Source organism: Andrographis paniculata, unplaced genomic scaffold, assembly GCF_009805555.1.
Source record: "Andrographis paniculata isolate CXL003 unplaced genomic scaffold, ASM980555v1 Contig75END, whole genome shotgun sequence".
In the NCBI taxonomy this organism is placed as follows: Eukaryota; Viridiplantae; Streptophyta; class Magnoliopsida; order Lamiales; family Acanthaceae; genus Andrographis; species Andrographis paniculata.
This window is the reverse complement of record NW_026137612.1, coordinates 404,186-419,735: the sequence shown is the minus strand read 5'-3', so window position 1 is coordinate 419,735 and position 15,550 is coordinate 404,186. Positions and strand designations below refer to the sequence as shown.

Genomic DNA, 15,550 nt, shown 5'->3' with positions numbered 1-15,550 from the left:
TATATTATTTTTTAGGCTAAATATAAGAAAAATAAATATATTTGTAACTTTAGGGATTTATAAATTAAAATTCTAAAATTTATTCGCAGTTTAGGCGCATTTAGGTCAAATACCGTTAAATAAGGACCACTGAGGGGATTAGACATAGAGTTTATAAAAACATGAAAGAATTTGACGCAATTTTAGAAGTATGAAAGATTTAACGCAATTTTGTAAAATCACATGTGAATTTTGTGCAATTTAGTCTATTCTTATTAATAAATACTATGACTATATGTACAATAATGTGTATATAGTACACATTACTATTTCTACATAAGTTGCATTATTCGTATAGCAATGTATCATAAAAGTCTAATATAGTTTGGTTTATTTTGAAAAAAAAAAGTACCTAATACTATTATCTACCTATATATTCACGTATTACTACTATTTGTATGTTGTCTATAAATATATTTACAATTTTTTTTCCTTTATTAGTAAAAATATAATTGACAAATCCATTTATAATAGCATTATTATATTTTATTAAAGATTAATAATCAATACAAAAAAAAATAATATATTTGTAACGGAATTTCGTTCCTAAAGTTTACGTAGCTAACGTGATTCCATCTCTAATTCCGTCTCTAATATCATTAGTAACGAAGAAAGTGAATTTATGAACGAAAAAATCTCATTACAAAATTGATAATTTCTTGTAGTGAATATACTCCCTCCGTCCCAGATACCGTGTCTGCTACACTGTAGACACGGTATTTTAGGAGGAATGTAATTAGTAGATAATTAAGAATGTATTAGTAAAAATAATTATCCTATAATATAAATAATTATAAATTAAGATTAAGATAACTAATTAGTTTAATTATAATTTAAAAAAATTAAAAAATTTAAAACGAGATTAAAGTGTGTAATCATTTTCCAAAAAAAGAAAGTGACATAGTATGTGAGACGGACAGAAACGGCAACGTGGACATGGTATCTGGGACGGAGGGAGTAATAAATAAATAGAGTTGGATGGTGTAGAAATTAGTTGGGTATGGGATTTGGACAGTACATATGTCTACAGTAATGTTTCCTTCAAACGCCACATTTTTGGTGGGTTTCATTGGATGGCTTCGTGTTTATTTATGTATACGCTGCCTGTAATAATAATAATAATAATAATAATAATAATAATAATAATAACTAGTATTATACATAATTAAAATATTTTTAAAAAATAATAAATAAAGTATAAATAATTACTATTTTAAAATAATATTATATTATATATGTATGATTAAATGTTAATTTTTATTTGAAAAATTAAAATAATTAACTATATTTATTCTTAAAATTAAAAATGAATAAATTTTTATTTTTAATTTTAATGTAAATATAAATCGATAAAACTATTATCTACTTACTTTTTGTATAATACATTTTAAATAAAATTATTGTGTCTAAGTTAAAAGAGACAAAATACCTGAGACATATGAAGTATTAGATAATTAAAATACTAATGCAAAATTATAAGATTGCATAATCCGCCAAGTAAAATATGTAAATCAAGTTATTAATGCAAAAAAAAAAAAAAAAAAAAAAAAAAAAAACAATAGATTTACTTATTTTTTAATTTTTTTTATGTATATATTCTTCTTCTTTTATGTATGATAACAAATAACACATTATAATATATACAAAGTATATATAAATATATGTAATAAAAATAAAACTTATTTTTTACATTTAATTTTAGTTTACCAAAATATTAAATAATTATTTTTTTCAATATTTAAATAAGTAAATTATCAATCTAAAATATATAAAATTATTAATAGATAAACATGTAATATTGATTCAAAATAGTAAAAATTGCAAAAATAGATCAAATAATTATATTTATTATAAATGTTATATTTCTATTTTCTATATATATTTCACAAATAACAAACTATATTTTATAAAATATAACATAAAATAGAATAATATCAAATTATTGAAATAAAAGAACTAAAATAAAAACATAAAAATAAAAATTTAGTTTCAATTGAATCTATCACTAAAATTTATATTCAATTAATAAATATATAAATTTAATTTTAAATAAAATCAAATAAAATATTTGAATGATAAAAGCGTATAAGGTATAATTAAAAAATTCAGAAAAATAAATAAAATAAAATAATTTTTATCAAATAAATATTGTTTATATTCTTATTTTAAAATTAAAAAGTAATTTATATTAAATAAGAAAAAAATTATTTTTTATAAAAATAATTAATATTATTTAATGTGGTTAAATATTTCTATTTTTATATAAATTGTTGTTTATCAATCTTAAAAATTAAAATGATTAGTCATAATTAATACTACTAAAAATAAAATAAAATAATTTATTTTAATTATAATTTTTTAAATCAGTAAAAGCAAAATATACAAAAAATAAAATAAAAATTTTAAAAACACATAGAACAATATTATATTATCCAATATCTTTGTATATATCTACATAACAGATAAATATTATATTTATAGTTTACCTAAAAGATGTGATTTATTTGCAAAATAAAAAATATATGTAAAATATATCAAAAAATAAATGAATATTATGTGCTACCTTCTTCTTCTTCAAGATCGTGATTTATCTGCAAAGTAAATAAAATAGAAAATATCCGCAAAATATATTAAAAATAAAATTTATTCAAAATTGATTAACCAAATCTAAAAATAAAAACAATTTTCTCAGAAAGAACGAAAATAAATTCTATATATATCTGTACATATGTTTTGAAAAAATTCTATTAAAAAAAATATAAAAACCCAAAAAATGAGATCGCAGGAATCAAAACATATTATATCTATATATATGTTTTCAAAAAATTCTATTAAAAAAAATATAAAAACCCAGAAAAAGAGATTGCAGGAACCCAAAAATATTATATCTATATATATGTTTCCGGAACCGAAGATGGTATAATCTCATTATCTTCAAAGTATTTAAAAAATAACATCATATTAGTAATCATTTAAATTTGATTAACATATAGTAGTAATATTAATTGAAATATTATATCAATACATAAAATTATGAATAAAAATAAATAAATTCAAATAACTTTAATGTTACATTGCTTTGCAACATTATTATTGATAAAATAATTGTCATTATTTTGGTCATTTTTTGGAAGTAAAGATGCAATAACCTCATCATTTGAAAATTATTTGAAAAATAACATTATATCAAAATAAGTATATTATATAAATTTATTTTATAATTTATAAATAAATAATATATATTTTAAATAATATATGCAAAATTTTAAAAATAATCTTAATATTTATATAGTATATAAGTTCCATCTATAATATTATAAATTATATATAAAATTATGAATAAAAATAAATAAATTCAAGTTATCTTGTTTTACAGTATTATCATTGATAAAATAATTGTCATTGTTTGACCATTCTCGAAAAGTGAAGATGGAATAACCTCATCATTTGAAAATTATTTGAAAAATAACATTATATTAAAATAATTATATTATATAAATTTATTTTATAAATTATAAATAAATAATATATATTTTAAATAATATATGCAATATTTTAAAAATAATCTTAATATTTAGAAGGATCAAAATAAAAAATAAATAAACTAATTTTAAAAATAATCTTAATATTTAAATGGAGTTGTTTTCTTCGTCGTAATCGAACAATTTTTTGTTCTGCTCGGAGGGTATTCATTTATATAAATATAAATAGATAAAAAATATATATTTACTTTATTAGAAAAAAAAAGTAAGTAATTCAAAATTTTTAATTAATATCTTCCTAAAAAATATTAAAACTATCTAAAAAGAACATGTAAAGATACTAAATTTTTTATGTATTTATAGATAACAACCTTGATACATCATTTCATATATATATATATAAATATAGACACAATGATGTGCAAGATAAATTATTATAGAAAAATTATAATTATTTATTTATAAAAAAAATACTCACCTTATTTGATGATTGAATTATCTTCAAATTGCAAATGAGTGTTCGATGAACAACTTTCAATCTCAGTTTTTCTACGAAAAATTTAAATTAACTTCATGAATACTAAAATGTTAACTAGCAAACGACAAAAAAAAAAAGATAAATTGAAATTATAATAAAAAGTGGAAGACAATTTAGAAATAAATGTAATTAAAATAAATTGTTTTAAATTGAACGGTTTAACTGACTATACGAGGCCGAGAGTCCTAATTTGTTTTAATTCAATTACCATCATTCAGATAAGGAAATATGACATAGTTAAGTCGTTTAAATTGAAAATTATTTACCACAATAAGAGAACTTCAAATCCAAATGCATCCACACCCCACAGTTAGCATCATCAGTGTCAAGAATTGCATCACAAGAAAAAAATAAAATAAAACAAAGTAACAATTAACAAATTGAAATAAAAGAATTAACAATTAAATGTAAAAAAATATGAAAATTGTTTTGAATTTATGAGATGTATAAATAATAACAATTGAATTACCTTCATACAAATTATTCTTTAATATTCAACCAAATTCTTCAACCCAAACGAAAATATAAAAATTCTCACAAATACAAAAAGTCAAATAGTTCAAAGTAAAATCTGAAATCTTCTTCAAAGAAATCTCAAATGGTAGAAGGGAGAGTCACCAAATTCTTGTCAAACTTTTGCCTATTCAAATAAATCTCAAATGGTAGAAGGGAGAGTCACCAAATCCATGCCAAGTTTTTGCCTCTTCAAAAAATCTCAAATGGTAGAACGAAAAGTTCAAATTCTTCCCTAGATGCAACAGAGGCTAATTGCTGATATTTTGCTAAATTATTGAGAGAATACTTATTTGATACACAAACTAAATTTTAAAAAAAAGTAAAATAGGAAACTACCCCACTATCCTATTATTTCAATAATAAAAAATTTGTAATTGAGTAAGTGGTATATATTGAAAATTTTCCATTAAAAAATTTGTAAAAATCTAAAAAAAAAAATAAAAAAATTATATACATAGGATAATAATAATAATAATAATAATAATAATATTCCCATCAGTAAAGAAATAAATAAATAATACTTCATTCGTCTCATCTACTATGTCGATATTGTGTTTCTGTATGTCACACATTTCATGTCACTTTTTTTTTTTAAAAATGATTAAGTCTCATTTTAATTTTTTAATTTAATTTTTTAAAAATTTTTTAATTAAACTAATTAGCTATCTTAATCTTAATCTATAATAATTTATATTATAAATTAATTATTTTTACTAATATATTCTTAATTATCTATTAATTATATTTATCTTATATTTTCGTTTCTACAGTAACCAAAAAACTCAATATGGGACGAAGGAAGTATAATCTTCGAAGGTCCCACCTCAATAATTGCTATTTTTATTTTGTATTAATTTTTTCATATTCAAATATAATATATTATATTTATACTATTTTCAATGTAAATATTAGCTGAAGTATTGTTTTTCATATAAAAATATCACACCCTATAATTTAGGGTATGCTTGATTTTGTTATGCATTTAATAAAAGAATAAAATCTCAAGGTCGATTTCATTTGCAATTTTATAAAGTTTTATTTGTTTTCATCATAAATGCATATACTTTATATATATTCAAAATTTTCTTATATATATAAAAATTTATGTTAATCACATATAAATGTATATTATTTACTTATGCTATTATCTGACATTTATGTTTTCTCCGCATATTGTCATTTCTATACGTTTTACATTTCATTTCTTTTTTTTTTTTAAATATAATTACACATTTTAATTTTATTTTAAATTTTTTAATTTATAATTCCTTTAATTTAAATTATATTAATTAGTTATCTTAATTTATAATTATTTATATTATAGAACAATTATTTATATTATAAAATAATTATTTTTACTAATACATAATTATTTTTTAATTATATTTATTCTGAATTCTCGTATATACAATAATCTGAACACGATAGGTGGGACGGAAAGAATATTAAATAAGTATAAGGTTTGTTTATTTAATGATCTTTTAAGATTTTTTTTATATAAAATGATATAAAAAATAATATTTTATATTGAATATTGACTTATACGAGAAGGTAATATATATATATATTATGAATCATGTCAAAAAAAAAAAAAAAAATTAAAATGGGTACAAACAAACTCATATATTAAACTATAATTTTAAGTTATTTAATATCCATTAATCTCAATTCAAAGTACTCATTTTATCATTTTTGTTCGTCATAGTCAAAAGTATCATTTTCTATTTTAATAAAAAGAATTATATATTAATACCAAAATACACTTAATTTTTATCTAAATTACAAACGTGTCATCACATATACAATTAATTTATACATAAAATAAAATTGTAAAAATATCAAAATTTCTTACACTTTCAATAACCAATAAAATACTATTATTTTTAAATATATTGTAAAATTTCAAATGACCTATTTGAAATAAAACGAAAGTAGTACATTTTTTAAATTTAACCAAATAAACAAAAATTTGAATGTCATTGTTCGTTGGTTTGATAACTTAATTTTTATTTTTAATTAATAAAATTTTAAATCTAAATCTCTTATTGATTGGGTCTAATTAATCAATACTATGCTGATTTGATCCGAGTAACATATACTAATATAATAATAATATAAGCATGTATATATAGTACTTTTATATAACGCAATATATGTTGTTTTATAACAAAATATACATTTGGTTATAAATATGTTATATTGTAAATAACATATATCTTTAATACAAATGTTAACTGGGTCAAATCAACACTAGGCTGATTCGACCCAATTAGCCTGAGATCCGCCGCCTAAAATTTTAAATTGAAATAATTATTTGATATGATATTAATAAATACTTCCACAGTATATTTTCTAATGTCCTAATTGACATTTACACATTTTTTTAGGTGATTAATATTATTTTTTTTTGTTGTGATGAATTGACAAATTTGCTATTTATTTAGTGTATAGAAAAAAAAGAATAAATAAAACAAGGGCAAAAAAAGTAAATTCTATGTATAAAATAAAAAAAATGACAATAATTCTTGAACATTTCAAATAGAAAAGTAAGACATTAGTTTGTAAACGGATAAAGTATTTGATTTAATATTTTAAATGTAAAATAAATTATTATTTTAAGAGTATAAAAAAATTTTAAAAAACATTTATTTAATATTTTTCGGAGAAATAATTAGTAGATCTAAAAGTTGGATTGAAAATTTCAAGCAAACAAAGCATATGATTTTAATTATGTGCATCACTACATTCTACAATAACATACTCTCTCTATCCCACATAATTTATCTCTATTTTCTATTTTCATCCGTTCCACATAATTTGTCCTTTCTTTTTTTAAAAAATTAATTATACACTTTAATCATATTTTATAATTTAAAATTTAATTTTTTTAAATTTTAATTAAATTATTTAGTTATCTTAATCTTAATTTATAATTATTTTTACTAATACATTTCTTAATTGGTTACTAATTATACTTTACCTAAATTCCCGTGTGTACAGTAATAGGCCCATGTTAAATGGGACGGAGGGAGTATATTTCATCTCAACGGGGATATTTGAAACTTTATAGTATAATATAAATAATTATATTTTATTAATTAATAAAAATATATGAAATAATTAAAAAATTTGTACTTTTTTAATAAAAATATCTTACAATATATTTTATAATAAAATATCTAATTTTATAACCCCGACACCAAATCGCAACACCACTAATAAAAAATGAACATGGGCTGAATATAGATTATCTTATTCGATATCAATATATTTATTATTATTTTTTTAATTATTCTAAAAAATTTGTAAATGTTTTTTTTTTTTTTTTTCATTTATACTTTTCTTTTTAATATTTCTTTTTCTCCTAGAAATATAATTTATATAATTATTTTAACAAAAAGTAAAAACAAACTGTACAAAACAATCAAAATTATATCATCTAAAAGAGTGAGGATAAAGTAAACATGGCAAATGTATTGGAACAATCTTATACTAAAAATATACTCTCTCCGTCCCAAATCTATATATCCATTTGTTTTTTTACGAAGTTTTAGAAATATTAGTATTATATTAAGATAAAGTATAAATAAAGGTAAAAAAATTAAATTAATCCTATTAGTATTGTATGATATAAATGTAATGACATTTGTGTAATATATTGTAAATTATAAGGGTATTTGTAATATTAAGTAGATAGTACAATTACTAAAAAAATGAAATTGATACTTTGTTATGAGACGGACCGAAATGAAAAAATGGATAAATTGTTAAGGGACGGAGGGAGTACATTTTATTATTTTTATCTATTCAAACATAAGAAATATTACCTCCATCCAGCTTTAAGGTCCCATTTATTTATTTTATCAAAATGTAGTACAAATTAAAAGAAAAAAAATACAAAATTACTTTAATTAGTGTTTTATAATACCAATAAAATGACATTTGTACAAAAAAGTATAAAAATATAAGAATATTTTTAATGTTAAGTATAATAACGCAAAAAGTAAATCTAATCCATATAGACGGACGGAAGGAATATATTTTAGCTAAGGTGGCCTTATAATATTATTAAATTTATATTTATTTGCATTATTTATTTATTTTTTAAAAAAGTAAAAATGTGTTTATATATACAAAAACACCTATTAACTATTACTTAAATTTATTATTTTATAAACGCCTTATAACAATAAATATAAACATTTAGGACTAGACAAAAAAATAAAATTCTTCTTCCATTTTAACTCAAAGTATTCTTTTTTATCATTTTTGTCGGCATCACTCAAAAAGTATGAATTTCATATTATAATAAAAATAATAAAATATTATTACCAAAATACCATTTAACTTTTTAGTAAATTACAAATATATCATTACACATAAAATTAATTTATATATAAAATACAAATGATAAAAAAATATTAAAATCAATTTACACATTTCTACTAAATAATAAAATATTATTATTTGAAAATTTACTATAAAATTTCAAAGTCCTATTTGAATTGAGACAGAAGAAGTATAACTTATGGCCTTATTAACATCATAGATTAATTTTAGTGTTCAATAAAGTGTTGAATAGTACATTTACATTTGTAATTCAAGATGAATAAAATTATTCACTTTGTGTTTTTCTTTTTTTATAAATATATATAAAAAAATTATATTAATATATATTATATATTTTTTTAATATTTTAAGAAATTATGCTATTAGAAAAATTTTTGGGTGAACAAATCCTATACTTCTATCTAATGTACTTTTTTGTTTGCAGTATATTAAAAAAAATAATATTTCATTAGTCCCTTAGCAGGTATTTATTTAATTTTTGCGTATTGAATTTTGAATATTATATTTATACATATTTCAAAGCAAAAGAAAAAGAAAAAGAATACTCTTATTAGTGTTGTATTAATAATATTTGTATAAAAATATTATATAAATATAAGTATGTTTTAGTGTTAAGTACAATGACACAAAAAATAAATAAATACATTCTTAAGAAACGAAGAGAAAATAATATTTTATTAAAAATAAAAATATATAAAACTTTTTTGATATTTTTTTGCTCTTTATACTTCCTTATATATATTAATTGTAATATATATGTAATAAATTACAATATTTTGATATTATTATATAATTTCTTTAATTAAAAATATATACTCTTTGGGTGTGTTTGTTTGGGAGTTTGAATTTTGAGTTAGGATTTGAACAGTAAAAATTTTGAATTTGAATAGTTGTATGATGTGATATAAATAGGTGTTGATGTTGATGTTTTGAATGTAAAATTGATTTTTAGTATAATATAAAAAATAAAAAAATAAGTGTTTGATTTGATATTTTTAAAAGAAAAATTGAATGAATAGTATAAATTCAATCCCCAAACAAACACACCCTGACAATCCAGAACAGTAAAAAAAAAAAAAAAAAAATCCTAGATAGGGTGAGAGAGAGGACTACATTTCTTCCCCCTCATTTCATTTGATATTAAATTACTAGATTTTGTTTATATATATTTAAAAATATTTTTGTGTGATTGCAGATAATCTAAAAAAAACAAAAGGTAAAATAAAATGAGTAAATAATTATTTATTTAGTAAATATAAAATATTAATTAAAAAAAGTGGTAAGTATTATATAAGAAAAGGAGGTTATCAGGTCAGGAGTGGAGCTATCGTAAAAAAGTGGCGGTGCCGGCCAGAGCACGTGACAGGGACGGCGGTGGGGCGGGTGGCCACTGGCTGAGCTCGTGGCTGGACACCAAGGATCCTGGGGCGGCGCGTGTCCACACACGTGTTGCCTAGAAACCCATCGAGGAACGCCTCTTCACGCCTCCCACGTGTAACCTAATCTACACTCACGATTCTCCTTTGCTTTCCGCATTTATTACCATTTCCCAAAACCTCATTAACTCTTCCTAATTGCAGATTTTCCCCATTAAATATAATATACTATATTCTTATCCTCCTCAATAATTTCACCTTTTATTCCATCGTGCCCACTATTATTATTATTATTATTATTATTATTATTAATTATTATTAGATTGATTTTATATATATATATATACTCTTCCTCTCACTCCAACTGTCCATTTCATATACCAAATTTTTAGATATTAAGTAATCGGTAAATAATTAAGAAGTGTATCAGTAAAATAATTATAAATTAAGATTAATATAATTAAATAGTTTAATTAAAATAAAAAAATTTAAATTCTAAATATAATTAAAATATATAATTATATTTAAAAAAATAAAAAAATATATTATGTGAAAAAAAAGGACAAATTAACCGGACAGAGAGAAAGTATAATATATGCGCATTTAGTTTTAAAATGTGAATTTATTGAACTTACTCTGTTACATTTATTACAAAATTTCATTGAAGAAAAACAATTCAAATTGTTTAGAGTTTGTCCACTTAATATTATTTTGATGATACAGTTTTCGATAAATAATAATAATAAAAATATAATATATATACATTTATATAATATAAACAATATGTACTTCATTTCTTACAATAAAAAAAATTAATTATTTAATACAAAATAATAAACACTTCCACCATTCAACTTGATGGCATATATATTTATGTTACGGTTCTAAGTATTAATATTTATATTATTATTATTATTATTATATAATATAATATACAAATTAAGTTGCAGACAAATAACGACTTTATTGGATATGTCAGTATATTGCAGTACCCTTCATCCAAGGGTGATCGATCCTGTTGTCGTTTGCTGCTGTCCTTATTATTTTGTACATATATAATGGATAAATTAATTAAAATATTCTCTGGACTGGGAATTAATTCATTTTGATCGAAATTAACCCCTTTTTTTTATTTTATGATCTTTGTAAAATTTGAAAAAAAATTAAATATATATCAAATTATTATTATTATATTGTTCTAAAATAATACAAAAAATTATTATTACATTTAAAATATTATAAAAATACTTATTTATATTAAATTAAATATCTTTTTAAAATTTAAAATTGTCAATATTCAAAATTCAAATCTCTAATCAAATTAACACACCCTATTTGATTTAAGTATAGAAATGTTTATTCAATTATCTATTACATTATATAAATCTATTTCCTTGTAAGATTTTGATTTTAGGTTTTGATTTTGAATAGTAAAATTTTGAATTAAAATAGTTATTTGATGTGATATAAATATATATTGATTTGATGTTTTGAATATAAAATAAAATTTTTGTATAATATAATAAATAAATAATAGGTGTTTGATTTAATATTTTTTTTTTTTAAAAAAAGTAAAATCACAATAAAAATGCCACGAGTAAACAGAACCAATAATATTTTAAAATTAATGTGCAATAAGCCGAAAGCCCATCGAGTCCAATAGTATTACAATATTCTCTTTAATTTTTTATTATCTAAATATTTTAATTTACCAAAGAACAAGTATATATTATACTACAATTAAACAAATAATAAATTTTTAAATTTTTTCTCCCAATTGAACTTTTTCTTTATATCTATGTCATCATTTTATTTTTCAAAAAAAATTATATTCCTTCTATTTCAAATATGGTGCAATATTTGATTTCGGGATAGAATTTTAGTTTGGTAGTATTAAGGTCAACTCCGATCGATTTTTCTAACAAATCTATCCATTTTTTATTTTAATTCGTTCTCATAACAAAGTATTCATTTTCTTTACTTTTAGTAATTGTATGTAATGTTACAAATACCCTTCAAATTTACGATATATTACACAAATATCATTACTTTTATATCATATAATAGTATAAGATTAATTTAGTATTTTCACCTTTAATTAGACCATATGGATATGAGACGAGAGAGTAGTATTTATTTTTAAAAATTATGTCAAGTAAATAGTGTTAATTTTAATTTTAAATGATAAAAGAACAAATCCTTAGTATTGTGGTAATAGCATTTAATTTTAATTAATATTGTGTTAACTGAAATTATATATTATCGGTAAATAATTTGTGTACTGTGTGTACGGTGATAAATAAAATAATAATAAAATTAGAATCTTTTTTTATGCAATTACTAAATTACATTTAAATTGAATTAATTAATTTACTAAATCTAAACTCCAAATTAATAATTCATTTAATTAATAAATTGCATCGAAGTTTTAATTGAGGCCCAATTTGTGCAAAGACCCAAAAATGGGGCCCCTTAGCTACGAAATTTTCATTTAGGTCCCTGAAGAATGATAAGGTTATGTGCGAACCCCGAGAAACTGAAAGGAGGAATTTTAACGATCCAATTAACTGAATGTGCTGTGGACATCGCTTAGCTCTTCTCTCCCGCCTCATCCATCATCGCTCCTCCGTCTAATCTGCCTGCTTGATTTCTCAGGTACTTTCTCCTCTCCATCGATTGTGCTTTTGATTGCATTGTGTGGCTGCATGTGGCATCGAATTTTTGGTTTTTGCTGTTTTGTGTGATTGGTTTGATTGTTGCTTATTTCTTATGAGATTAGCATTTATTTGATTGTTATTGGGACTGATTTTTGCACCAATTATTTGGATTTTGTTATTCACTGCAGAAGATATTGGTGTATCGATCATTTGTAGGTGACTAGGAGTTTGCGGAGGTGTTTGAATCAATAGCTTTTCTCGATTGATTAGTTGAATAATACTCAGTGTTGAGTATGTGTATTGTTGTTCTGAATAATTTTTGAGCTGCTCCATAATTTGATGAAGCTATTTGATAGCTAGGTTAATTAGTTAGCTATTGAGCAATCAGTGTTATCATCTTTCAGCTCAGCAGTGTTGATTATTGTACAAACCATGGATCGGCTTTCTGGCAGTGCTCGCCTCATGATAGTCTCGGATCTTGATCATACAATGGTGTGTTGCTATTGTGTTTAATTATTTTTTTAGATTCTTTAGTGTTGTATTGATAGTGCCAATGCTGCTGCAGGTTGATCATCATGATCCTGAGAATATGTCTCTCCTTAGATTCAATTCCCTTTGGGAGACGAACTATCCGAATGATTCCTTGTTAGTATTCTCAACCGGGAGGTCACCCACACTCTACAAGGAGTTAAAAAAAGAGAAGCCCATGCTAACCCCTGATATCACAATAATGTCGGTGGGGACTGAAATAACATATGGTAACTCAATGACACCCGATGATGGTTGGGTTGAATATTTAAATCAGAAATGGGACAGGAGAATAGTGTCCGAAGAGACGAGCAAGTTCAAAGAACTCACTCTTCAGGTATCCTTCGAAAACAACCATTGCTTTCAGCAAATATTTTGTGCTCTACACTTTTGATTAATTTTCACATTAGTTTTTTCTTGCATCAATCGAACACTTTGATTTTGTAACACTAAATATTTCTATTTGGCATTGTGCAGTCCGAGACTGAACAGCGGCCACACAAGGTTAGCTTTTCTGTGCAGAAAGACAAGGCTCAGAATGTTATCAAAGATCTTTCAACACGCCTGCAGCAAGGTGGGGTATGAGGAAATTTTCCCACTCAAGCACATTCACATCAAATTTATGCAAATTCCTCTGTGTGTTATGTTGGCTATCAGAAAGATTCGGATTATTTTGAAAAAAATAAAATAAAATTCATCTCATCGTCATGCTTTCCTCTATCGATGTTTCAGCTGGATGTCAAAATAATACACAGCGGAGGTATGGACTTGGACATATTGCCACAGGGAGCTGGCAAAGGGCAAGCACTAGCTTATTTGCTTAAAAAATTGAAGGATGCTGGAAAGCTACCAACCAACACACTAGGCACTAGCTTGCGGTGACTCGGGAAATGATGCTGAATTATTTAGTATTCCAGATGTATACGGTGTCATGGTAAGCGTTATCATTTTTGCACAATTTTGTTGCAGTCTTGTCAATGGGAGCCTATTCTTCTTGATGTGTAGCTTCCTTCTTCCTTTTAATTCTTACAGGTCAGCAATGCCCAGGAAGAATTGTTGCAATGGTATGCTGCAAATGCGAAAAACAATCCTAACACGCGACAGATAGATGTGCAGCTGGTATTATACAAGCCATCGGTCATTTCAATCTTGGCCCGACCAAACCTCCAAGGGACATTAAGGATTTGTCCAACTCTAAGATGGAGAAATTCGATCCTGCTTATGAAATAGTGAAACTTTACTTGTTTTATGAGCGATGGAGGCGTGCTGAAGTTGAAAATTCTGAGAATTACATAGCTACTCTGAAGTCAGCTTCTGTACGTTGGACTACTTCTCAGTCTAGTGTGCATATGCATTCTCGGGCAATTTTTTTATATTTGGTGTGTTTTTTTATTTAGCTCTACAATAAAATAATAAATCGATGAACATTTTCTTGCAAAAGGCAGGCCGTTACCGACTTTTTTGAGGCTCGGGGCGGCCCTTAAATATATCTTTTTATATTAGCATAATAGTAAAAATAATTTTATATATTTTTAATGTAAATGTTAAAATAAAATTAATTTTTATATATTGAAAGATCAAAATATAAATAAAATTAATGGGGTATTTTTTAGTTTAATATAAAATATCCGAAAAATATATATGATTTAATATTTTTTAAAGAAATTTTTTTATAAATAGTCAAAATTTTTTAAAAGAAATTTTCAAACGAAAGTATTATTTAGGGTGTTTTATTTTGTATTTTGGTTTGAAGAAATTTTTTTGATATAAAGTATAACAAATTATGTAAATAATAAAAAAATAATTGATTCTATTTACTTGTAAGATTTTACTTTTGATTTTATTATTTTAATTTTATTTTTCCTTCAAAAACATCAAATCAAACCATCAATTTTTATTTATATTATTATACTAAAATCTAATTTTACATTCAAAATATTACATCAATGCATATTTATATCACATCCAATATCAATTTCAATTCCAAATTTTACTATTAAAATCAAAACCTCTCAAGTAATATATTAGTTTTTTTTTTGAAAAAATATACTGAAAAATTTTTGG

General features: G+C 22.5%; 1 pseudogene; it reads left to right on the top strand.

The window, feature by feature from the left end:
- Positions 1-12,831: 12,831 nt before the first annotated feature.
- LOC127266328 (sucrose-phosphatase 2-like) lies at positions 12,832-14,936 on the top strand (annotated as a pseudogene).
- The last annotated feature ends 614 nt before the right edge of the window (positions 14,937-15,550 follow it).